Source organism: Gadus macrocephalus, chromosome 11 (assembly GCF_031168955.1).
Source record: "Gadus macrocephalus chromosome 11, ASM3116895v1".
NCBI classification, from domain to species: domain Eukaryota; kingdom Metazoa; phylum Chordata; class Actinopteri; order Gadiformes; family Gadidae; genus Gadus; species Gadus macrocephalus.
In genome coordinates this window covers 14,000,397-14,027,402 of record NC_082392.1, presented here as the reverse complement: position 1 = coordinate 14,027,402, position 27,006 = coordinate 14,000,397, and the positions used below count along the sequence as shown (strand labels likewise).

Below are 27,006 nucleotides of genomic sequence, written 5' to 3'. Positions count from 1 at the left end.
GTAGCTTGTGCTGGTGCTCACATTAAGTCTATAAATGTACGTCTTAAACTGATACAGTATAAATGGACATATGTGACACCTGTTGATTTTAATGGAATTTGAAGGAACATTGTTTCATTGTATATGGCAATGCAGAAAAATCAAAACGTTCTGGGAAGAGGTACGAGAAATACTTGAGAAGATCATTTCAAAACAAAATTGACTAGACCCTAAGCTTTTTCTGTTAGGCTTCTACCCAGAAAAACAAAACTATAGTAAAAATGAACGAGCATTCATAGACCTCGGCTTGCTGTATGCCAAAACATGCATTGCAATGTTATGGAAAAAGGTTAATAAACCAAACACAACTCAATGGATCAGACGGATGTTGTCATGCCTCCCTTTAGAAAGGATAACTTACATATTGAAAGCTAAACAGAAACAATTTGAAAATATCTGGAGACTGTTCATGAACTATGTTAAAGATTTAACAGAGGATCAAGTTAGTAATTGTACAATTCTATTTTATCCTATTTTTAATTGATCACTTATGTCCCTGCTTGTTTATATTGTGTTATATATATATATATATATATATATATATATCACTGTTTGTTCATTGTTCATTGTTATTGTCTTAATGTATGCACCTTATTCACCAAGCCAAATTCCTGGTGGGTGTAAAACCCTTCTTGGCAATTAAATCCTTTCTGATTCTGATTCTGATTCATTGCATTAATGTAAGATTGTACTTCATACTGTATGAGCGAGACGGACTGTATTCTATGTTGTTTGAACTGTAATACAAATAGTTCTGAAAAAAAAAAGAAGAATCCTTTACATCAAAGGGAGATGGACAACACTCCCCCCTTGATATAGATTAGCAGGCACTGAAAATGTAACAGAAGGAAGGGCAGCTATTTGCACCTGATAAAATAAGTTTCCAGAGTCAGAACCTAAAAAAGAACATTGCTTTCTCCCTCCTCATTTTGTACCAGCAATCCCCTGAAAGTAATGTCATCAATCAGGAGTTACATAAACTGCCTTCAGTTCATTTTCCATTGGGGTTCCATGAGACTCTCATAACACAGAATAGCACAGGATGTTAAAGGACCATGATGACCTGGGTACGCTGCTGGTACACACATGCTGCTGGTACATATCAGAGTATGCTGCTGGTACACACCAGGGTTCACTGCTGGTGCATACCAGGGTGCGCTGCTTTTACCTACCAGGATATTTACTGGTAAACAGTACGGGTGGGAATCTCTTGGCACCTCACAATTCGATTTGATTCCGATTATGAGGTCAACGATTAGATTCTGAAGTGATTATCAATGCAACAATTTTTTTTATGTACATTTCCATGCGTGATTTTTTAGTTTAGTTTTTAGTTTAGTTTAGTTCTGGGTTTGCTACTCAGAGTTTGCTAATCACTTCCTACTTTTGTGATGATCATTAAAGACATCAACAGATGAATTAACTTATCTAATATTTCATAAGAGAGAAAGCTTTTGTCACAAATATGACTTTCTATGAACAATGCAATAATCAATGCAGCTTGCATTATAACACAATATGGAAGCATGCGAAAAATAGGTTTCAGTTTTATTTTCTTTCTAATCTTTCTTTTCTATGTCATTAAAGGAAAAGCTGCTCTTGAATTAGAAGGAGTTTTTGTGTCTGGCTGTGAGTTTGCGCGCATGTTATACGTAGGCTGAATCTCAATCGTGTCAAGACAAATCAGATTGGCCAATACACACTGAAGATAAATTCAATAATTTAAAAATTCAAATTTCCCAACCCTAGTACACAGTAGGGTACGCTGCTGGTACCTACCAGGGTACGCTGCTGGTACCTACCAGGGTACGCTGCTGGTACCTACCAGGGTACGCTGCTGGTACATACCAGAGTATGCTGATCATTGATACAGCAAACCCGGACTCAGTTGCTTAGGTGTCTGTGTGTGTTTGGCAGTAGAACGTACAGATGCTGGAGCTGACGTTGTCACACACATGCAGAGGCACAGCACAATCTTAAGATGAAGCCGTTTCAGCGTCCCTTCCCTGATACACTGCCGATAATACGTCAACATGTGAACTCCTAATTCAAAATCTGCATGAACGTTGACTCAGTAAATTGGCTTTAAAGGTATTCAAACCCACACATTACTAGATGTCCTATTGCTGTATAGATATGAAAAAATATCCCAGGGACACACATTCAGTACTGTGCCCACATAGAAAAGCACACACTCACGCACTTGTGCCACCCACCCGTCCGCCCACCTTGAGACTTGGCATACACATATACACACACAAGATTTCTATCCAACACACAAACACACACATATGCACATGCGTGCACGAGTATCGTCTGAACAGAGCTGATCTACAAGCAGCGTTTTTTTTTCTCTGTACTAAGAGCAGAGCAGATAAAACACAATGGCAGCAGCACAGCACAGCTAATCACCTCCCACACACACACAAGCTGCTACAGCGCTCTTTCACTACTGGCTGATCCGCTCCCGCCTGGACACACACACAAACACTACCACCAGAACCAGAACACACACCATGAGAATAACACAAGCACACCGACACACACACACACCGACACACACACACACCGACACACACACACACACACACACACACACACACACACACACACACACACACACACACACACACACACACTATCACCAGAACCAGAACACACACCATGAGAATAACACAAGCACACCGACACACACACACACACACACACACACTATCACCAGAACCAGAACACACACCATGAGAATAACACAAGCACACCGACACACACACACACACACACACACACACACACACCGACACACACACACACACACACACACTATCACCAGAACCAGAACACACACCATGAGAATAACACAAGCACACACACACACACACTACCACCAGAACCAGAACACACACCATGAGAATAACACAAGCACACCGACACACACACACACCGACACACACACACACACACACACACCGACACACACACACACACACACACACACACACACACACACACACACACACACACACACACACACACACACACACACACACACACACACACTATCACCAGAACCAGAACACACACCATGAGAATAACACAAGCACACACACACACACTACCACCAGAACCAGAACACACACCATGAGAATAACACAAGCACACACACACTATCACCAGAACCAGAACACACACCATGAGAATAACACACACACACACACACACACACACACACACACACACACACACACACACACACACACACACACACACCGTTACCAGCAGAACACATAACCTACAACCAGTATCAGAAAACACATTACATGGGGAAATACACAGAAAACACACACATCACCATCAGTATCAGAACACACAAACACACATACAAACACGGCATAGTTTAGTTGTGATCTGTTTTTGTGAGGGCCGGTGTGAACGCTGCAAATCAGACTCCTCTAGCAACGACAATAGCCGCCCAAGGGTTCCGATGCAAAGCGTGGGTTTCACACCTGGTTTGATTTTAAATGTCAATGCAGACGCATCGGCCCCAGACCAAACACAAGACATGTTTTGGAGTGTATAGCCAATCGCTAGCTATGGTTGGAGCCAACATTTTAGAAGTAGTGTTCATAAAATGTGGGCATGACGTAGTATACACTACAGTCACACTAACAACTAACAAGGATTATTGCTGATAGGCCAGGATTAGTCACCATCTGGATTTGAATTAAATGAATTAATCCTGGTAAAAACACACATTTCAACGCCACCATTCACAGAGACTTATGCAACACTGATGGAATGCTGCAAACCAAACTGCCCGCCTGATCAAGGAAAAATGTGTAAAATGTCAGCATGAAAGCAGAAGAGTGAGAGTTCAACAGCAACCAAAGCTTGGTTTAAATGCTACTCCTCTCCGTATCAGACTCGGCCCGGACCAAACAAAACAACTTTAGAAGTGGACAAGAAACACAAACATGGACAAAAGTGCTGTATGCTCGGTTATTGGATGAGCTGTAACGTCGGAGAGCTGTGTTCCTCACAGCAGATGGTGTCTGTACACAGCCGGTCCACAGTGACAAAAACAAGGAGCTAGGGATATGGTCACTGGTGAGTATGGACACATAAACACACACGTTAATCCTCACACAAAAACAGAGAAATACAAGCAAAACCTAGATGCATATAATGCATATCCATTTTAATTGATATAAAAAGGAAAGACAGACATAAGCTCTATAATGCTCCACCCTTTCTCTTTTACCAAAATAGCCTTTTGTGGTTTGTATGCAAGTCATTTCCCAACAGGAAGCATGCCATTCCTTTAGATACACACAACTCAATTGCTTTCTTCTGTAGCTTCGGCTAATAGATGGGTTGACCGGAGCATAAAAACCTGGGAGATGCACTTTAAGCATTTAATACTTCGGGGCTCATGTGTAACCGGCAGAATATGTACCGTGCCAAAGCGCTATTTACAACCGTCACTCCACACATGGTTAGCGTTAATGACCACTAATGAGAAACTTTCCCTGGCTTCTTGCATTACATAACTTCCTGACCTTTGTATCTGACCCGGTGTTTACATGATTTTAAAAGGTCTGTGATGATGCGTTGACGCACCACTGGAAACTCAATAATAAACAAGCAAGTAATCTGGCCTTGAGACCAACTGACACTGATACAGTACATTACCAATACTGCTAGGATGGTTGGTTGCTCTGTAGTACATAAGTAACTAGCAGGCAATAAAAAAGTAATGGGCTGTCATGATAGGGACCAGGCTCTTGGCTGGTCTGAGCATCATTAAGTTAGAGGAGGAAGGAGAGCCCTCAGGGATACAGAGATAGCTAGGGAAATATACAAAGAGGGAGAGAGAGAAAAAGAGAAAGAGAAAGAAGACAGAGCCAGAGAGAGATGACAGAGAGAGAAGATTGACAGACAGAGACAGAGAGACAGACAAAGATATTTGATTAATATTTCAGAACCCAAAGCATAGCCTCCACAATGCTTGGCACATATGTGGAATAGCATACTGTCTGACGCATGCAGGACGCGAGGGGGGAGGTCCAGCCCACTCCATCTTCCAAAGCCACCACCAGTAAAACACCCACACTCTCTGACCCCATGCTCCCTCCCACTCATATATGCAGTCATCACTCCATCGTCTTAGACGTCTTATCAACTGCTGTGGCTTTGCTTTGTCCAGCTACACCACCACCCCTACTTAACCAACACCACCACCTCCCCAAACATAACCCACACCTCCATCCTAACATAACCCACACGACCACCCCTACATTACCCCACAACACCACCCCGACATAAGCCACACCTCCACCCTAACATTACCAACACCACCACTAAACCTAACCCACACCTCCACCCTAACATTACCAACACCACCCCGACATAAGCCACACCTCCACCCTAACATTACCAATGCTTTTGGCTGTGTGAGTATGTGTGTGTTCGGGGCTGTGTGGATGTAGAGCTGCCCATCACTCCAACACCCACACAACACTCCCCCTTAAGCAAGCCTACACTGTCTACAGTGCCTGCTCTATCTCAAGGTCTCTCTTAGCGTTCACCTACTTCACACGGTGAGGACATTTAACTTAGATGAGTCTGTGATGGACCCCTTCCACAGGTCATCATTAGGGGAAAGTTACTTGCTGTTTCTGTCATTTTAACATAGGGTCGCTTTTATTCATGAATGTCACAGCATTATCATGGTCATATATATGTATATTTGCGCGACTAGTTGGATGCACTGCATCCAATTAAGCCAATAATGAACAGACCCATAATTAATGTCAAGAACTAAACGTGTGTTTTTCTTCTGTGAAAAGGGTAGCAAAAGGTAGATGAGACTGCTTGTATTAGCTTCTTGTTGTCATTGCTGTGAATCAATAAAGTCATTAGTGTTCACTTTTCCCCTGACCTTACCAGGACACACACACACACACACGTCACGGAATCTTGCACGGACCCCACTTCCCTTTGGCACAAGCCGGTGACTCTCGCAACAATGTGAAAGGAAAAGCAGCAGAAGGCGAAAGCTCACAGAGAAACGGCAGCACGAGAAACCCAAACAGCTACAGCCCCAGTGCACAACAGGAAAACGAGCATATGAGAGAGAGAGAGAGAGAGAGAGAGAGAGAGAGAGAGAGAGAGAGAGAGAGAGAGAGAGAGAGAGAGAGAGAGAGAGAGAGAGAGAGAGAGAGAGAGAGCTTACCTTACTTGTTGGCTCTGTCTAATAGGAGTCTCAGCAGCCCATCACCCGACACTCGCTCCCTCTAAAGTCTGAGCACCAACGTGACAAGCAACAGGCGAGCAACGGCTCAGACGCAGCAGCAACCGATGAAGGAGGAGAGAGAGAGAGAGAAAAGAGAAAAGAGAGCGAGAGAGAGAGGGAGAGAGAGAGGGAGGGAGGGAACAAGAGGGAAAACCCCAGCAGGAGATGAGATAAGAAAGGAAGCAACAGGCACTGGATTGACTGACTGGCTGAACGACTGGTTCAGGCAGAAGCGAGCAGAGACTGAGCTACTCCCGGCGACTCCCAGCCAACGAGGAGGTTTTTGCTCTCAGCTGCTGAGTAACAAACTAACCCACTCCCCCCAGCCGCCTCCCCGGCTTGACGTCAGCACGGTCACATGACCTCTCTCCGGCTGGGGGGGGGGGGGGGGGGGGCATGAACGGAGGGGAGGGTAGCGGAGACAGAGAGCCAGTGAGTGTGAGTGTGTGTGTGTGTGTGTGTTTGTGTGCGAGAGATAGAGAATGAACGAGGGGGAGAGAAGTAGAGACGAAAAGAGAGTGAAGCCTACGTTGCCTTGGAAACGGCCACACTGCGCCGAAATTATTTTCAATAGGTCATCTGACACACAGAGACACTCATGCGAGAGCATTTGCGTGCACGCACACAAACACATTCACTCAAACATACCCACACACACACACAAGCATTACTTGTTCAATACAAGCTTGAGAGCTTAGGGCTACAGACAATGAATGAATGTGAGAAAGTAAAGAAAATAACATGCACAAACAAAATGAGCAACCCGTTTCGGTTCTATTCCATGACCCTTCTCACAGAGGCTAGATTCAATATTATATAGGACCAATGTATGTCCAGTATACTGGCCTGACTAGTATCCATACCTCTATTCAAATAGCCTCAAGAAACTATGACTCGACCAAGCTTCTTCCCGGGTCTAATTAGCGGCTATAGAGCAGAGTTACACAACAGCCACACAAACAGCATGGAGCAGGCCACCGAGTGTCAAGACTCAAATTAAGAAGTAAGACTTTAAGATGACTTTGATGGTACAAGATGTTCTGTCTGAGCATTACAACTTGGGGACTTCTGAGTTGATGACTCCAAACGCACAGAAGATTAGATTCAGATCTAAGAAGGAGCAGACGCTATAATCTATAATCTACAAGCAGGCGAGGGACTGAAGAATCTGACACAAATGAGATCTTGATAATGTGTCCCCGCTCTCATTGCTGCCACCCAAATTACGAGAGGAACACACTGGGTGCCCCTCAAGTTGAGCTGGGACAGATCTCCTCAAACCCAAAGCTAACTAACTATCTTAATGTTCACACTGTTTGACAGCCACTGATGGGTTCCCTCTCAGTTATCCAGATGCGCTTGTCTGTGTTAACACACCCACAAAGGCTGGGCAGCGCAGTTTGGCCCTATTCTACAAGCTCAGATGTTGAAAGGAAACATAACCATTCTTCCTGCCCAACAGCATACAAGAAGACTCCACAGGGAGGGGGTGGGGGTTCATGGAGGAAGGGAACCATTTTGTTTTGTGCAGAGGGGGCCGGGGTGGGGGCTCCAGTGATCCATCCCCCGCTAACTGAAGCTGGAAGTATGTCCAACTTCACACTCAACACGGCCATTTGAATATCGTGGGCTGGCCCCCGATAAATGGTGGGGCCGGAGGGGGGCTGAACACCACAGGGTGGGGTAGGGTGGAGCCCAGAGAAGAAGAGAAGTAGAAGAATAAGGCTGAGGAAAGGAAAAGGGGAGGATTCAAGTGAAAGAGGTGGTCGAGCCCCTTTCACTAGAGCTATTACGGCTGGATTGATGCAGGGAGGGGGGGGGGGGGGGGGGAGAAGGGCAGTTGAGGACATCATGAAATAACTCCCCAAGGAAAGAGGAACAGCGAAAGAGACTAAAGAGGGTTTCAAAAATTCAACGCCGAAAGTCTTGGAGAAGCAGGAAAACAGGTGAAAGACACACTGCCGTGTGTGAAGGAATTTAACAAGGAGCTAAAGTGTCGAAATACTGGCAGACCATGATTCCTATTGACAAGCAAAGAACACAACTCAAGGTGCAGAGATGCCAGGGACCCAGTTCAGGGCCTAGAGCTCTGTAAGAGAACAAGTTGGACAGAGTAGCTACTGCCTGCCGGATGGTTAGATGAAAAGTAAATTATTTAGTCTATGACATTAGGCTCGGAAAAACAGCTGGCTTCCATACCGCCTCGCGAGGGTTCCAGTGTATTTGGGTGTGCCTGTGTGCTCATACACATGTGTGCGGGGTGCATGTATGTGTAGGTGTGGTATACAGAGACTGGAGGGGAGGATCTGCAACAGGCACTGCGGGAAATGGCTGTTTTCTGCCGAAAACTCAGATGAGAAAACAAGGTCTGCTTTCCCAGGCAATAAAGCTGTTTAGAGTTGTCATCATTCCTTCTTGAAAAGGAAATACCTTCCATTCTGTGTGTACATTTGGTACTTGACTTGTTGCCTGCACTTCTGTTACGGGCAATATTAAGTCACATTTGAATACATCACATGGCTTAATTCGCAAAGGCTCAGCCAAGACACTACGACACATCAAAACATTCCAGGATTTGGTTTAGATTTGTAAAGTTCCGTCTAGACACAGAACTAATCATATCTAGCTGCATTCCTAGAGAACGGCCAGTGGATGGGTTTAGCGGGTTTGTGTATCAATAGGTTCAGCTATGAGATGTATTTCCGAATGCAGATTGTAAAGTATATTCGTGAAGTAGGTATTCGGTATAAATAGTTTGGAGTGGAAGTTACTCAACATTTTGCTTGCAAGTACGCTGGTGAAAACAGAAAACCTGTTTAATCACTAGCGACGGTAGGTTTTACAATGCTGGCTCCTTAACAGCAGCTTAATAATAAACTACAGAAAAATGGATTAATGTTTAATTCAGTGCACAATTATGCAAATTATTCATGAAAAACCACACCCTAAAATATTTTTGGCAACAAGCGAACTACTAGAACACAGTGTGGCACATTCAAAGAAGAATAAACAGCAGGCCACACAGTAAGGTCTTCTCTGGTCATTGTCTTTGAACTCTGTTCAACTGATTCTATCTAGGTAAAATTTATTTATCATGTAAACAACACTGTATTGAAAGAAGGCCTAATCAACACAATGAAGTGTGTGTGTGTGTGTGTGTGTGTGTGTGTGTGTGTGTGTGTGTGTGTGTGTGTGTGTGTGTGTGTGTGTGTGTGTGTGTGTGTGTGTGTGTGTGTGTGTGTGTGTGTGTGTGTGTGTGTGTGTGTGTGTGTCACTGTGTCAGCGTAGCCCTATCTCAAAAATATTTAATGATTTAGTCGGCGAACCATTCATCATTTACGTTATTAACACTTGCTGTAAAGCCAATGGATCATGTTCTGCTGGCAACATTAACAATTCAACAGCTTTGTTTACGAATGTGTGCAGCTGTAGTCGAATACAGGATCAGACCGCAGAGCTCTGAGGTTTCCCTCACTTCAAAGAGCTTCTATGTGGGTCTGGAGTGATGTATTAGATAATAATAGATTATAGGCTTGGAGGTAATACACTTCCACGGGGACTTTCATTATCCCCTAACCATTGCAGCTACACAATCACACAAGCATGCGCACACGCACACGCACACACACACACACACACACACACACACACACACACACACACACACACACACACACACACACACACCATGAGGCATCGATCAACAGTTCCTAACCAGGACTTTAGTGTAGTGCACAAACAATGTGCACAGACAGACAGGTTGATGTCCTCTGCTGCTGCAATGCTTCAAATGCAGCATGTGGAACACTGTCTAGACACTGCACGATTGTCACTCTCAGTGCGTGTGATGCAGTGCTAAACAATTAGGCAGGGGAGTGCAATGTAATGTCTGACTGCATGCACAGAATCAGCAGGAAGATGGCAGGCAGACAGAGAATTAAATTCACCACCCACACGCCGTATGGTAACCAATGTTCTGCCCAGAGGGCCCGTGAGAAGAGGAGAGAAAGAGTGAGGGTGAGAGCCAGAACTAGAGTGAGAGCCAGAGCAAGAGAGAGTGACAGAAAGTTGCACAGTATGCAAATGGACACATTAAATCACATCACAAGAGTGCATGGTCATTCTACCCACACACGCTGTTATTGGCTCATTCACATGCTTTAGGAAACCTCAAGCCTACCATGTATGCTACAAAGAACAGAAATGTATCATGTATCAGAAATGTATCATCTCTGTTCTCAGGCTCACTGCTGTAGCCATTCGTCACTAGGATATAAATTCACACACATGGTGCCATCAAATCTCCAAACGTTCATTATTGCACTCGGTTGACTCATTCGTTTCTCAAAATAGTAGACCAAGTAACGATGAAAACTCTGGCCTGCTGTGTATTGTGCTTTTGCAATTCATAAGGTAGATGAATATTGCACTAGCGGCCAAGAACGCTGATCGAATGTATCATGTAGTGGCCAAAGATCCCTTTGATTTTGTTTGTTTGTTTGTTTGTTTGTTTGTGTTTGTGTGTGTGTGTGTGTGTGTGTGTGTGTGAGAGATCGGCAACACTGCAGTCCATATGGTTGGAACAGGTGCTCAGTGGAGATTCTTCCACATCAAACAACTCCCACAACAACACAACAACACTGTGGCTCCGACTGGTTTGACATGATGAGGGCTGCCACACATAATGCCAACCAGCGGGAAGATCGATTATCATTCTAGAAACAAACTATACTCCTCTGGCAGAGGCAACAGTTAGATGTGGATGACGGTTGAAAATATAAACAAGCTAAATCCTTCCAATTGCTAAAAAAGTAGCTCTATGTTTTCATTGTCGTTGTGGAAAATGGACCGAACCACGACAACGGTGAACACAGACCCATATAAAGTATGCAACGGTGAACTGTTTACGGGTTCATAGGTTCCTGTTGTCTTGCCTGAGCACCATATTTACTTAACAAATGTTTCCATAGCGGCAGTGATGTATTTTTGGATTTTTCGGAAATGAAGCCCATGAAAGGGGTTCTGTGTATTTTATTAAAGGTCTCAAGATTGTCTCGGTGGCTTTCGTGATTTCCCTCCATGATTCAGAAGTTATGAACAGATGCCAAGGCAGAAGGATGAGCCCCCCCCCCCCTCACCCCATCACACTTCACTGTGTCAGTCTCGGTGTTCGGCAACAGGTCCAATGTGGAGCAAGGATTAGCCACGGCCAACCGTCTCAGTGTCTCCCTTATCACAAGGAGCAGATTGGGAGATGGAGCGAAAGGCCCCATCGATGAGTCATGGTGGCCTGTTCCTTCTTCTAAACCAACCACACACACACACACACACACACACACACACACACACACACACACACACACACACACACACACACACACACACACACACACACACACACACACACACACACACACACACACACACAAGCTCATTAATAAATTCTAATACAGACCACACACAGATCATTGCCTCTTCCTTCTTCTTCTAATACCACAGAGAAAGGCAGTAGCCATATCTCTAGTTCGGCAAAAACATGGGCACTGAACAAGTTTAATAAATAAGTAATAAGTTATTGAGAAACAAGGGAATCGGAAACCTGATAATATGGATTCATAAAAAAATAAATACACTCCTGGGTAATGAGTAGGCAATATACATCTTGTAGGACCTTCGATGTTTCGATATCGTTGTCTATTTGCAAACTGTAACCTTAACTGAGCCAGAGTGAGACATGGTAGCTAAAGGTGATTGTGGTGGTTCATTTCCTGCAGTGTATCTGTAATTTAATAAAATCGCTGGATCAAACCAGCTGCTTAATGACTTAATCGTGATAGTAAAAGCAAAAAACTTAATGGCACTTAAAATAGAATGGAGGAGGATTTTTCCACTGCTCACTACTTGAGAAAAGGTGCCATTCCAGCTCTTTAACCCCTCAAAAAACACCCGGGGAACAGCAGACTTTACAATTGTGAATCCCTGCAGCCTGTCAGAGGAAGGGAGTATAGATGGGCCGATATATCGGCCGGTGACCTGAGTTGGACGGTTGACAGATCATTGGCTGACCGGTCAGAGAGTCTCATACATCGCATTCTGTGCCGGTCAAATTAACACTCAAGCGCCGTCACGTTGCACTTATTTTTAATGGAGATATATTAAACGATGAGAAGAAATATGTTTAAAGACCCTCTGCTGAGACATAAAATATAAATGTCCCTTTTAAATCACATCCTTATTATTATTTCGAAAAAAGGTAACAAGGCCATGGATGCATCGGGACAATTGCATTTTACCAAAACGACAATTATATTATTCAACAGCATAAATAACCAATATGCAAAGGATGCATTAACAGTTTCACCTAGATTAAACTGAAGCACTCTATTATTTTGAGTCCTTATTTGTTTGTTTTCATTTTGTGTCTCCCGTCAATTATAGTTCTTAGAAAGAAAGAAAACCGGAATCTTAAGAAAGATGGAGAAACAAATGAACAGACAGAGAGCCAATAGACAAGTCCAAGGAAACATACTAAAGATCTGTTCAGAAGTATTGGTTGGCACAAGACTTATTCTAAACCCTTGTGAAGCACCAAAGCTTTAATTTGATATGGGTCCTGACCTAAAATTAGTCCCAACTGGAGGTGGGTTGCGGCCTTACAGCATCTAGAACACAAAGGGCTCACCAGCCCCAGAGTGCTCAGACTGTACGTCTGGGAAAGACTTTTTGGTCCCAAGTTGAAAAAACACAGAAAAATTGTATAATGGTATAATCTTATCCAATATTTAACGGAATAAAATATAATACGTGTGTGTACGTGTGTGTGTGTGTGTGTGTGTGTGTGTGTGTGTGTGTGTGTGTGTGTGTGTGTGTGTGTGTGTGTGTGTGTGTGTGTGTGTGTGTGTGTGTGTGTGTGTGTGTGTGTGTGTGTGTGTGTGTGTGTGTGTGTGTGGGCTGCCATTTGTTCCTTATTCAGACACAGGAGCTGAACTGCACATTCAGAGAAACTCCTGAAGCATCAGCCCAAGTAATGCAGTACCAAGTACTGCAGGACCATGCGTGTGTGGCTCTGTGGACTTGCTTGGTTTGGGGCTGGGAGGGTCGATGTATGTGTGTATCTGCTATGCTTATGAGACCCAGAGAGCCTGGGAAGAGTGGGCTAAGTTCAACTTTCTCCAAAGTCACAGCCAGGCTACAGAAATTCCAAGGAGTAACTCTCTCTATCTCAGTAGCACACATCCCGAGCAACTCCTACACACTCTGGCCTGTATTCGCAAAGAGGGTCAAATTGACTTTGCTGAAATGGAAAAAGTAGATGTCCCCAGGAGAGTTGAGAACTCGCAGGCTTCAGCTGAATAGGCAGTTACAACTATGTGTTGTATAAATATACAACAGTAATGCTCGATCAGACAATAAAACTATATTTTTACTGGATTAGATGAATTCCCTGTTCAGGTAAATGCAGCAATGTAATAGAAGAATTATATGCAGTATTAAAATGAATAGGATTCCGGTCACCAACCTGTAGGTTGAACTACGGCTGCTTCTTGAAAGGAGGACCAATTTCTATGCTTTCAGATCGGCAATGTGAACTGGAAAAAAGGAAAGAATAAAATGATGAAATTAAATACTTTTCATTCGTAAGTGATTTTGTTGTTGCAGTGAATCATTATTGCCAAAACGATTCAAATCTATTCCAACCATGTATATGATTTACTTTGATAGATGTATTACTTGTAAGCCACCGTACTTAATGTACATTTGAGCTCACATTTTCACAACTTTCAATAGTTGATCCACGATTGAATGGCAACTAAAGGGACTGCATTTAGGAAATTCTAGTGACACTTTCCATTACACGTGTGTGCCTGCAAGCAGACGCACATGCACACACGGCTCACACAGCAGTGCCAAACCATCATGTGACAAGCAGCTCATCAGGAGCAGTTAGGTGGGTCAGGGCCTAGATCCAGAGTCAAGCCCCTTGACACTTAGAGGCTGAATTCACAGCTCTGCATATCCCTGTATCCATGTACCCCCTATGTTGAAATATCAATGTGATAAAGACATTACAAAATAATTAAAATGCACTGCTGAAGAACAGTTGGTGAATCCAAACCAACGGAATATAAGTTTTTGGATTTTGCCGGGTCAATTTGTTTAATTCTTATGTCTGGCCGTCGAACACAAAACACCACGCCTGGTTCGACCACTCAGCGATTACTTGACACGTTCCTCTGGAGAGAAGGGCAATGTATTGCTAACGTCAGGACTGCACGTCTTCGAGTACACGTAAGTCATCGACCGGCAAAAGGGGTATGTAGCTCTCGGAGTACTGATTTGAGCCAAAGGACCAATCACCGACCATCCTTTGCAGGGTGAGCAAGCTACGGTCTCACACATTGTAAAGTATCCTACCAACAGCCTTATATGATGGCAGGCTTTCACAAAGAGAAAGGAATGAAGAAAGTGCGTTCACAGCAAATGACTAAATTGAAAAGGTATATACCGAACAAAAATGTGAGTGTGTCAGCTTGACAACTGCTATATTTCCCTGCCAATCATGTGAGTGTGCTGCTTCTGAGTAACATTTTAAGGTAATGAAACTGTTAACACTGCAAATAGGGAAGAAATCACATTTGACGTACACTACACATCTACAATGGCTGCACAGGAGAACACACTTTTTGTTTCGCAAACAAATGCCTGTTAACAATAAACCAACCTGATTCCAGGACTCACACTACCTCTTCAAGCCTATCCTTGCCCGAGCCGTTAACAATGACTCACCATGTCATTAGGCTCTCTTCTGAATGCAGTGGGAATACAGGTCCCCTTACCGCCCATCCATTACATCCAATTCAGTAATGCACATTACACATTAATGTACACATTAATATCAGTAATGTCTTATTTTTCCTGTTCTAAAGACTTAGCAGCAAAGGTGTCTGTTCCTGTGCCCTACCTCTGTTGCGCTCCATCACTACCCTGCTCCCTCGTGGGATCTCTACAGCCTGTTGCACCAATTTAACTTTAGGTAAAAAGTAATACGTTTAAAAGTAAATTCTGACAAATGCAATTCCAACCCTGAATTCAGCTGCAACAACTACGTTGGCCGATTGGCAATGGTTTCCCTAGATTGGCTTGTACTAGCATGAGACGAGGCTGTGCAGTACCGCTTGCATGTATATACAGCTTTTGCAAATCCTTGGCTTAACCATATTTAACACCCTTTTTATGGGAAGTCTCCTAGTTTCACATCCCAATATGGAGTGTAACCTTTGGCTGTATTGTAAAACACTCACAGTCACTCTAATGTTTATAAGGCTGGACCTCAGTAACTGGGGCCCAGGTATTACATTACCCTGCCCATATTATCTGTTACGGTAAGACTAGTAGTCAGTTTATCTTATAGTATGGGCTAGGGCCCGACCGATATTGATTTTTGAGTGCCGATGCCGATTATTTTCAGAGAAAAATTACGATTACGATTTAATCGGCCGATTAAAAACAAAACAAAAAAAAGCATATAAAACGTAGTTTTTGACACCTTAAATATACTTTAAACACTTTTGACGAATATGTGAATTGAATGCAGAACCTTTGAGTGTTTTAGAATACATTTACAGTCAAAAATGAGTGTAATGTAAAATGTAAAATAAATAACTAACTCCCAATGTGCTGCGCTCGTGAGCAGTGACTAACACGTGTGTGCTGAGCAGTTTGGTCTCACCGTTAGAGTCTACAGTATAACAAATTAACATGGCCTGGGACCTAAAGAAAAACAGGCACAACATGCTCAAACAACGCATCTTGTGTACATTGGTGAGGTGAGCGCGCAGCTGCCTGAGCGAGCGTGCTTTCAGGTTGTACGGTAAAATTCAATTTCCTCTTTTTTAGTCCAGCTAAAGTTGTTAGTTAGCAAGGCGAGTAGGAGCGCAATCTGCAGGATACTAAGCGCAATAACATTTCTAAAAAATAAAAATAAAAAAAGAAATAAAAATCGGTTGTAATCAGCGTCTTTTTGGCAGATGTTGATTATTTATATTTTTGATTATTTATTAGCTATAATCGGCTGATTAAATCGGCAGGCCGATGAATCGGTCGGGCCCTAGTATGGGCTACCATGTAGGGAAAGTGAGTTAGGATCTCAAATACGTTTCACTGAGCTGACCACAATTGAAAAGGGATGCAAATAGAAAGCCAGTAGAAACTCTTTCACTGGGTCTGGAAAGCAAAAATTCTAAAAGTCCACCAGGAACTATTCAACCCTAAACCTTTTCCATTGGACACTGCATTTATGCAATCAGAATTACACAAAAAGCAATATTATTATTATCTAGCAGTAATATTTCCGTGATTTCCGTGAGAAAAACTGTTCCCTATAGAAGGCTAATTTAAAAGTTTCAGCTCTTGGATCAGGCCCACCATCAGATTACCAAACACAGTCCAATCATGGAGGGGAATTATATATTGATATTCTTACTATTGAGGAATTAAAACATTTTAAGTTGGATTTTAGAGACATAAAACCCTTTCATCCTCAGTGTAGGGACTGCTCTTTGAGTTTTTTCAATAAACAATAAATCAAACCACAGTCTCAAAAAACACATCTTATCTCACATAGAACCAGCCTCCCCAAAGCCTCTGTTAGAACTGGCCAGTGGATTCAATTAGTCCTTGAGAAGACATTTCCAAGTCACCATTGCTCCCAAGAGAACTAAACCCCTGCAAGAGACCCTAACTCCAGCACCGACATTCACACGTGCCTCTTCAACGTGGGCCCGCCTACTGCATCCTTAACTCTGCATGCAACAGCCCTCCCCACCTCCTCGTTCTCTCCGTCCTTGTGTTTTATCTCTCCTCCTCGCGGTACACCGGCTGTCACGATTCCCTGCCCACTCATCAGCACACCGCCGATGCAGACGTCACTCCGAGATGCTTTCATCCCGCCTCTCCTCAGCCGCTCGCCAGGTGACAAACTGGAGCATTATATAAAAAGCAGAGTGTAGGTGTAACAGACGCACGCACGTGTGTGCGGTCTTCTCCATTCACCTCCGGAATGTAAAAATATGATGTTATTTTTCTCTGGTATACAGAGCATTTTAGTAGTAAAAAAATTTGGAATTATATTTGCTTTCAAGTTGTTTTTAACATCAAACTTAATGATTTAGAGTTGGGTTGTTGCAGATATTCCGAGTGAATCGCCCTGGGTGTTTGAATTCAATAATATAACTCTGTCTTCTATAATAAACAATGCACTGCATGTCTTTGCATCTCCGGAGAATGGACTTTTAAAAGTACATTTACATGTGGTTAAGGTTAGGGATCAAGTGCATAGCTCCGGAGAACTTCAGTGTGTGTAATTTTCAACCACTTCCAAAGCACTCAATGACAGTAGTTATTGTTGCCATTTAACTCGTTTCATATTGGACTGCTTTCATTGAGCCCTCGCTATTTCTGCCAACAGGCTCAATTACTTACTATGATTGGATGCTAATTGAGGATTCTATTACCGGTACCTGAATATAAGAGGCAAGGTAACGCTCTGTAACATACGTTCTCTGTGGTGAACTTTCCATATAGGAAAGAGGCACCAGGCCTTGCTGCAGCCAAGCAAGCATTCCCCACACTGGGGAAGCCCTGGGCTAAATCAGGACATAGTTGTGGACTCGTGTCCTGCATCGCTCGGAAAGGGTGTGAAGACGATGCCTGTCATAGCAGCTTAGTTCGTCCTCTTAGCTCCCCAACACCCCTACTGTTGCTTTACACGCCGACATCTCTGAAGGTTAAGCCCAACACACACATGGCGTAGATTCCGCTTTGTAAAGTATCACGAACCTGAAATAAAATAAAATACAATCATATCGTTGTAAAAGGAGCAAAGTATAAGGAGTGCTGACGTAGCGGGACTGTATTTTGCCACTTACTTCGTATAGGGATCAAGTTTGTTTTAACTTTGAAAATTCCAAAACATTACATAGTCTATTCTAACCCAGCTGTGTGTTTAGCTGGCTTTAGGCCCTCGGTTAGGCAGGGGCTCCTCAAAGGCTAGAGGTGAGTACCTAAACAATATTTTCTTCCAATTACTTATCTAAGGCCATTCAATAAATATGTTATTACCATACTGCCAGAATAGAAAAGGGCAATTCTATATGATATGGTGGTATTTATTCATGCATGTGTTCAAACTATCTTTGTATGATGAGCCAGAAAAACATTGTTGACCATCTTTGTGTGAGGCGACAACTAGGTATGTGTGTGTGTGTGTGTCTGCGTGTCTGCATGCGTATGTTCATGTTCTGTGTTAGTGAACATCTATGTCTGGACTGAAGATTCTGTTGGGATTGGGTGCGGACCAAACAGGCCTCACACTGTGCCTAGCAGCTGTTATACAAAATGACTCACATATCGGACATTAGCAACAGCAGCCGGCGAAAACAACTGCTGCTGATATTTACTTAATCACACTGGCGGCATTTGTTGATTGCGGACATACTCGACAAGCTTCAGTGGAGTTGGGTCTTTCATACCAAGTAGCTGGTAGGCAAAACGGGACTGGGTCGGCAGAATGGCTGCTAACTGTGAGGCAGGATCGCAAATTTCTGTAGTAGTTCAAATGACTGTAGTGCACAGCGATTTGCACTATAGGGGGAATGAGCTGAAACATTCTCTTTAAGCCCGCTTTACCATGGACGCCAGGAGGAATGTGTAATCAAAATTTCATTGGGCTATTCTATACTGCACAGTACACTGATCCCCCTTTTGATGGGAAACACTGACGTTAAAAGGGCGGTTTGGCTTTATATATAGATGGTTGTGTGCCCCTCTCCGAACCCCTTTGAAGATAAAAAGGAAACAACGACAGTGGAATCTTTGTCCCAAGGGTAGATGTTCCATAATGTCTTTTGGCACCTGACCGATGTTGACAGAGGTGTCCGTGACGCCAGCAGTCACAGGGTACTTTCATAGTTCACTTCCACAGCCCATCACCCAGTGTATGCGGCTTTTGGTAGAGTGGGTTATTCCTTTTTTTTCCTTTTAATAAAGAAAATCCCTTTCTGGTGCATAAGCTAATCTGTTGCTCGGCCAATTCTCGGAATCATCTTTAACTCTGAATCGACTTTGTCATGAAACGTTAAGACTTTGAGCGCCACTGCTTGAGGCAGCAGAGAACTCAACCCGATGCCTAGCCGTATGATGATGACTCTTTTTAGTATCGGACCATGAAGCTAAGCTGTCAAACACTGGCAGTTGGTCTCTCTCTGACCTTCTGGGAAAAGTGGAAAGTCATCCCAGAAAGCTAGTTCATGTGCGCGCGCACACACACACACACACACACACACACACACACACACACACACACACACACACACACACACACACACACACACACACACACACACACACACACACACACACACACACACACACACACATACACAAATGCCTACCCACACCAACATGTACTTGAGTTTAAGCATCCTACTAGGCCACAGTGAGGGATGTGGGTTTTCAGGCCTACTAGCAGTGTGGCGCGCCGTGCAGTTTAGCACGCATAGCATCAATGGACTTTCTCCATCTATTTTACTCTACAACACAAATACCCTGTCTGACAAACACAAAGTGGCAGAACACAGCATGGAATTAGCGGAGAGGCCCAGTCCTGACTGTGAAACTGCTAAATTGTGACTGCTATTTGAAGACTTGATCGTCAAGAAAAGGCTTAGAATACACCCCTGTATATCAAACAACCAACACACCAAAGGAGCTCATTTCAATAGTGTTCCTCATATGGTTGTATGCCATAAACAAGACAAGACGTTATGCTGTACATGGCCCTAAGATTGCTTAACACACTCAGCGCCCTAGCTGGAGTGCAAGGAGTTCCAACTTGATTTCTTGGACAGGTTTATAGACCGATGACAAAGCCTGGTGGCTGATTGGTCAGAAACATGTTGCCATCATGACTCATGGGTAGAAGAATAGAGTCTGACTAATCACATGGACAGGTGGATCTAGCCCATTATTTACATATTTCTGTGCTATAGCCCGTTCACTGAGATTTGAGTTTTAAAAATATTGATATTTTTCCTTATCCTTCCTTTTTCCTCCTAAAGAACATCTCATCTTTTCTTAAAGGCAGACATCTAAAAACATTAATGGAGACAAACGAATGAAGACAGAGAAAAAAAACAAGGGAGACAGACAGACAGACAGATAGATCGCTAGACAGACAGACAGACAGACAGACAGACAGGCCCCTACTCCCTTGTTCAGACTTTTTCAGTGAGGGTGCTCTGAAATGTAGGGTTTTCCATTAATGTAGCAGTTGCCACATGTGTAATTTCTACTGCAACATCCTGGCCCACGTGCACACACGCGTACACACACGGGAGCATTCACGCGAGCATACACACGTACACATACGCAGTTCCAGCGGGCCGCTCCACGACAGTTGCAATGCCCTTCTGTGTTAAACACAAGTCAGATATTCAGCTCATGGTATATTTTGATGTAAGGTTCACAAGTCAGCCCATGTCAGCCTATGTTAGTCTAAATTGCTGGTTTATTTATGTATTTATTTATGGGGGGTGCCAGGGGGTTGCTATGGCTATCCTAGAGGTAGCTACTAGCTACAGGAACCCAAGCCCCTTCCTGGCGCTGCCTCTGTTCCTCATCCATTCCCGACATATGGAACAAGGCGCGTGAGAAGTAGCTGCTCATGTGGGATGAAGGGACATGCACATGGTCAGCACATGGAAAAACAGGCTGATACCTCCTGATGGAGCAAAGCCACAGATGGGAAACCTAACCCCATATGCAAAATGACAGGTGTGCTATTAGTTGACTATGACCTAGAATGCAACAGAAGCTTGCTTAACACACTTTGATAGTTATTAACTTTTGCTTAAACATTTTGTCACACTATAATCCAGATTTTTGTATTGCATGATCTTGTTTACGATAAAGACCTGGTACACACTTCTATCTTAAAATATGTCTTGCATAATCCATTCTATCAGTATTACATAAAGGCCGGCCTCAGCTCTAACCATAATATTACCCGCCTAATAAATGCAGGTTTGACACAGTCAGCTTAAACCCTATATGATAGAGTATGTCAACCTCAAAAAAAGACCAAGTCCACAACATGTTACAGGAGAAGCGCACACGTGTCGTCTAATCTTCGTCTAATCCTCCACCCATTTATACTCCTCTTGGTTCTCTGACCACCTTCAGCTCTGAGGCAATTCAACTAGGGTTTAGGGCTTGTTTTCCAACAGCCGTTTCTCTAAAATCTAAAAGTGCACTTGCCTGCGTGCAAGTGTGAGTCCACAGTTCAAAAATGACACACTGAATGAATGACCGCATTGACAACAACAAAATACAGAAGTGGGACACATTCTGTCCTGCAGGTTTAAAATGAGGGAGATATCTGTTGGACTTGCTGATATATAAACATGGGGGAAACAGAGTAGTGTGATACGTGTGCGTGCGTGTGCACTATACGAGGCTCACATGTACCAACGCGAGGCTGATAACATCAATGGCTGTGTGTGAGTGGGTGGGGGGGAGCGGCGTACGTCTCCATCGGGGGAAGCATGAGGCTGACAGCTGATGATCCCGTTTGATCCAAGTCTCGGAGTTCACTCTGAGCTGAGAGGGCTGGGGTGGGGTGGTGGAAGCGGGGAACAGGGTGGTCAACCCCCAGGGGGTAACCTCGTGTGAGGTCTGTTTTTAGAATGCTGAAGGTATCGTTTGGATTGGAGCATGTTTTTTTTCAGTTCCCTAAAATAGATGATGGTAAAGTTGCAGGATAAAAACAATGGATGGTACTGCATGCTTTGCTTTATCATTCATTCATTCATTAAAGCAACTGTGTATTGAGTTACAAAGAGTGAGCAGAAAATAGCAGAATTCGTATTTTAATTTCTCACCGAGCACTTAACTCACTAATAGCCGATGGATGGCTATGGTATTTCTGTGAAATTACCCTCAATTATAGCTCTCGAATATCATCTTACCTACAGCATCTTCAAAAGTAATCGAATCATTCTAGAAATATATGACGAAAATAATAATAAAGACTGAATAGTTTAAATGAAAAAGGCAGACATTAATGATTGGATGTCCATATTACCTCACACACAGCTCCAATCAGTGTGAAATCATCTACCATCAACACCTCTGCTGGTGATAGCTAACATAACATGCTAGCATACTCTTAAGTTCACCGTACAGCCAGGCAGCCAATAGAGCACAGTACTCTATTCTGAAACTGAGGCCCCGTCCACACGGGCGAAAAAAATCTTTGCCCTCCGTTTTCTTTTGATGCGTTTCAGGGAATATCTCGGTAAAGACGGACTCATTACGAAAACGCATCGAGCTGTAAAAATGCTGTAGTAAATATTCAAAGCGCTTGTTCTCCACAACAAAAAGTGGAGCGCATCAAGCCTGCACGCATCCAGCCTGCGCGCTGTATACAAACATTCAGTCGAGGAGGAGATTAAACCTTTAAATCAAGCAGAAATACTTTATAAAGTAAAGTTACTAATTAAATGTACCAAGGGTCAGTATTTAAAGCTGCAAAAAGAATACAAAAAAGTCAACGCATCTCTAACGTCGCGTTTAAATTTGAATCCACCCTGGGACCTGGTTTCAGAAAAGTGCGTTTTCGGGCACTGGATCCGCTGGATCCGTCTGGAGGGTCGGCCCAAACGCACAAGACTATGTGGTTTCACCAAAAATCGGCTCCGTGTGGACGGGGCTAAATCAGTATTCAGTGCTGATTTAGTTTCATCATAATTACTATTAAAATATAACAGTGACCTCTTGCATTGCATATGCAGTCAATAGCATTTGAATGTTTGCATTTTTGCTGAATTAAAATAGATTCAGCTGATCCATCCATTGCATTATCTTGCTTACCACAATTACTGATATTTAGCAACCATTATCAGCTGTGGCTTTGGCATATTAATAGCAACAGCATATTGAGTAACACACAGACTAGCGGAAAAGAAGGCTGTAGTCACACCACCATTATGAAGCAACTTATTGTCAAATCACAACAGACACATTCACCCTTAGCTTGCTGATTTGTTGATTTAGCTGCTGTGTGCTCAAAAAAAATTAAGACTTTAAACTCTGTCAGGGTAACTGAAAGCCTGTCAGCCATAGGTCAAAGAATCATTGAAGTGAAATAAGCGAAATAATGCCCAACCGAATTAGCATTCTATTTGTGTCACTGTACATACAGTTACAAAGAGCGTGCAGTTTCAAACAATTTCAACATTTTATAACAATTATTTAAATGCTTGTGCCATTGAAAGCATGGCAATTACACTTCCATTTTACAGGTAGAAGACCATGCACTTTTATTTAAACTTGAATAATAATATTCAGGGCTTTTGAATTCCAATTACGTCATGGGTTTTGGGTTTCATACATAAACTGAAATGCAGCTGTCCCATTTTGCAGTTTCATTTCAGTCAATTACGGCACGATCGTGCTGACATACAAATCCAATACATTGTGTGTTTTTTATTGAAGCCCCTACAGGAGGGTTTAAAAAAAAAAAAGCTCATGAATTTCCCATGAGCTCCATTCACTGAGCATGTAGCAGGACACCTGCAGGTTGATCGCTCTGTGGTGTTTAATAGATGTATCTCTCTGCTTAAGCTGGGGTCTCTTTGCTTTACTGTCAAGAGATTTATTTATAAATTTTTTACTGTAAAAACATACGCCTCCATTCTTTCTTGCAAGGCACACCCCAATGCGTCATCGTTACTATACACATTGTTGAGACAAAGTCCAGAAAAAAGATGAGAGTAGCAGCTTGACACGTTGAGAAGTGACTTCACTTCACAAGCCCCTTACGGTCGTCTGCACGTAGTTTTAAAGCTTAAAATCCAAAAAGATGGAATTATTTGGATATGGAAATGATGGGCTGTTTGGCCTACCTTAATTTGAACGCCACCTAGAACAGATGGGTGTAGACATTGTACTATAATCACCAATATAACACAGGACTAGAATATTGCTCTGCTCACTCATAATAAACAATTTTAGATCATCTAAAATTGTTTATTGTGAGTGAGCAGAGCAGAGCAATATTCTAATTTAGATTGCCATCTAAATTAGATGGCAACAATACATTTGGGAAAATGGTAGTATTACCTGTAAAGACTATATTTCATGCCTCACATAATTCTTCCTGTCAGGCTTTTTGTTTTTAGGATTCAAAAAATGTGACACATATCATTGTAAAAAAATCGGTAGTATCAGTAGAATTATATGGACGCTCATATGGAGTATGTATGACTTTACTTATATGAATAACTATGCAAATAATGATAACCATAAAGCATTAGCCACCTGGCTGCAGCAGCCTTTTAACATGGCCTACAACAGACCTTTAGAACAACATTCCTCTTTGTGTCTCTTTGCATCTGTTATCTTATGTATCTTGGTTTCTAAAGGCCAGTGATTAAGTAAGGCTGTTTCAATCCATTTGTAAACTCCTTGAGTGCCCCTCAGGATCAGTGCCCCCCTGATCTTATGGAAGGCTCTGGTGTTACAATGATTCTCTTAGCACATGGCCCAAAAAAAACTCTGAGCCATTCCAGGACAACTTGTGCCAATGCTAAAGCTGAACCATGTTATGTGGTTCAACCAGCTGTTGAGGCTTCTGTACACTCTAGTGATGTTTGCTGCAGAACCAAGCCCAGTGCACAGAGTTCCCAAAGGACTGGAGAAAAATGGATGGATAAAGTACATTATTTGAAGTTGTAGGCTGTTGAACTGAACAAAAGTATAATAGTATAAGTCAAATCTTTGAAAAACTATTAAAACACTGACGGCTGAGTCACCGACCAAAGAAGTGCCAGAATAACGACATGGCTGCCCGACAATGATCACTCATCCCAGCAGTCAGTTCTACTCCAATGCTGAGTAGTGATTCATCAGCTGAAGACCATATTCATTTGTCTGATGACATGAGCAACACCAAAGGTTTGTGAAAGGTTAAAACGGTTCCTACTGCTGCATGCGGGGGCTATTCACAAAAATTTGACCAATGTTGAATCTCTTTGTCCCTGTCAACAAAAAGATATGGATTTATAAGCCTCTTCAAAGAGAAGTCTACAATACAACCTGAGAAGTAGAAAACCGGACACATGGAAATTCTAGGTTATGTTAGCAAGTAAGGGCAAATCCCATCATTGGATTGCTTTACTGTGAATAGTGTGAAGTAATGAAATTACATATTTATTTAATTATAAATGCTTTCATTAAGGAAATAAAGTGTTTTGCCATTGTCATCGAGTGGCATGTGTCAGAAGACTCTTACCAGTAGTCAAACGATTCAAGTGTAAAAGCCTACCACGCCTGTTGACACTGACTAGATTTGACAGGAGCATCACTTTGCCTGATGATGTGTGACCTTCTCCAGATGTTGCCTCGTCTGTCTTTGTACAAGTAACACAACAAGTAGACAAGGTGAGAAATGTTCCAAGTGTGTAGACAATTATTTTCCCAATGAGTTGGCTCCTCCAGTCTAGCACTCAGTCTGCTGGGTAACAGGAGTGCATAAAGACTGTGTAAACAAAACCAGATTGCAAACGGCTGTTATAGTTAGCTACTAGGTAGCTTATCCAATGACTAGCTCACAGGGCTGTAGTTAGCGTCTGAGGAACTTGGTTAAGGAGTTGAACTAGGCCGGTCAAGACGTTATAACAGTCAGCTATCAGGGTACTACACATCATTAATGTTTGGGCATACACCTACTGAGCTATATTATGCCGCAGTGTAAGTTACCAACGGTATAACATTATCTATCAGTAGGCTGCGAGAGGATCCTGGATTGGAGCGTTATTTCGGTCTATGTCCGGTCTCAAACTTATTTTGAACTGTGTAAACCCGTTAACAGTCTTTGGAGCCAGCAGAATAACAACACTACAAGTAGAAGAAGAAGAAGAAGAAGAACAACAACAACAACAACAACAACAACGAAAAGGAGGGAAATGTTGTGTTTTGACGAAACTTCTGAATGAGCAATATCCTAAACATGTAACGGAAACGGATATCCCTTTATAGGATTCCCTCTCGCTCGTCTCTAACTGAAAGAACCGCCACCCTCTCTTCAATAACGATAATTGGGAGCATCCCGTTCCAGGCGTGACGAGAACGCATGGGGACAAGGTTCATCACATTAATATCGTTTTTTCTAACATATGGGTACTTGGTACTTGGTGTTGATTAGGCCCAGGCTAGAGGGAACCAATGACCTGTTCCAATTTACTATTATTATAAACTAACTAACTCTAACTAAGTTAGACTAACTCCGTAACTAACACATAAATACATTGCATTCAGAAGATAAATCAAATCATATGACAAAGGTCCTAACAACATATACACGCTTCTTGTCCTGACAGGTTGTCCTCGATGGGAGGAACCAAGGTATTACATTCAACTCCAAATTTAATTCAAAAGTATTTGGAAACTCACACAACTACGCCAACAGCAGTGATGGGTTTTCAACCACCGGTCGCTGGCCCCTGTTCTTGTCGGGGAAGTTGAGCACATGTATCACCACCATAAAGTCTCAATGTTTGTAGGAAGGTGGATGCTTCATTACCGGTGTACGCTGTCAAATGTAAAGTAAACATAAC

General features: G+C 42.8%; 1 protein-coding gene and 2 long non-coding RNA genes across 7 annotated transcripts in view; 2 read left to right on the top strand and 1 right to left on the bottom strand.

The window, feature by feature from the left end:
* The window catches only part of LOC132468235 (neurocalcin-delta A), a 50,743-nt gene extending 23,737 nt beyond the window's left edge, over positions 1-27,006 (bottom strand). Inside the window, exons 1-3 of one of the 5 annotated variants that reach the window (XM_060065961.1) lie at positions 26,843-27,005; positions 17,157-17,310; positions 13,851-13,920 (exon numbers count right to left, since the gene is read on the bottom strand). The gene's annotated coding sequence lies outside the window, so the exon portion shown is untranslated. Of the gene's footprint in view, positions 1-6,271; positions 6,654-13,850; positions 13,921-17,156; positions 17,311-26,842 lie in introns of those variants that run through there. The other 4 variants (XM_060065960.1, XM_060065958.1, XM_060065962.1 and 1 more) reach the window with 4 other exon arrangements.
* Positions 1,240-1,615, top strand: LOC132468241 (uncharacterized). Its single transcript, XR_009528184.1, has 2 exons — positions 1,240-1,360; positions 1,444-1,615. It is a non-coding gene; the product is annotated as an uncharacterized LOC132468241 (long non-coding RNA).
* On the top strand, positions 15,743-16,296 carry LOC132468240 (uncharacterized). The gene is made up of 2 exons (XR_009528183.1): positions 15,743-16,158; positions 16,195-16,296. It is a non-coding gene; the product is annotated as an uncharacterized LOC132468240 (long non-coding RNA).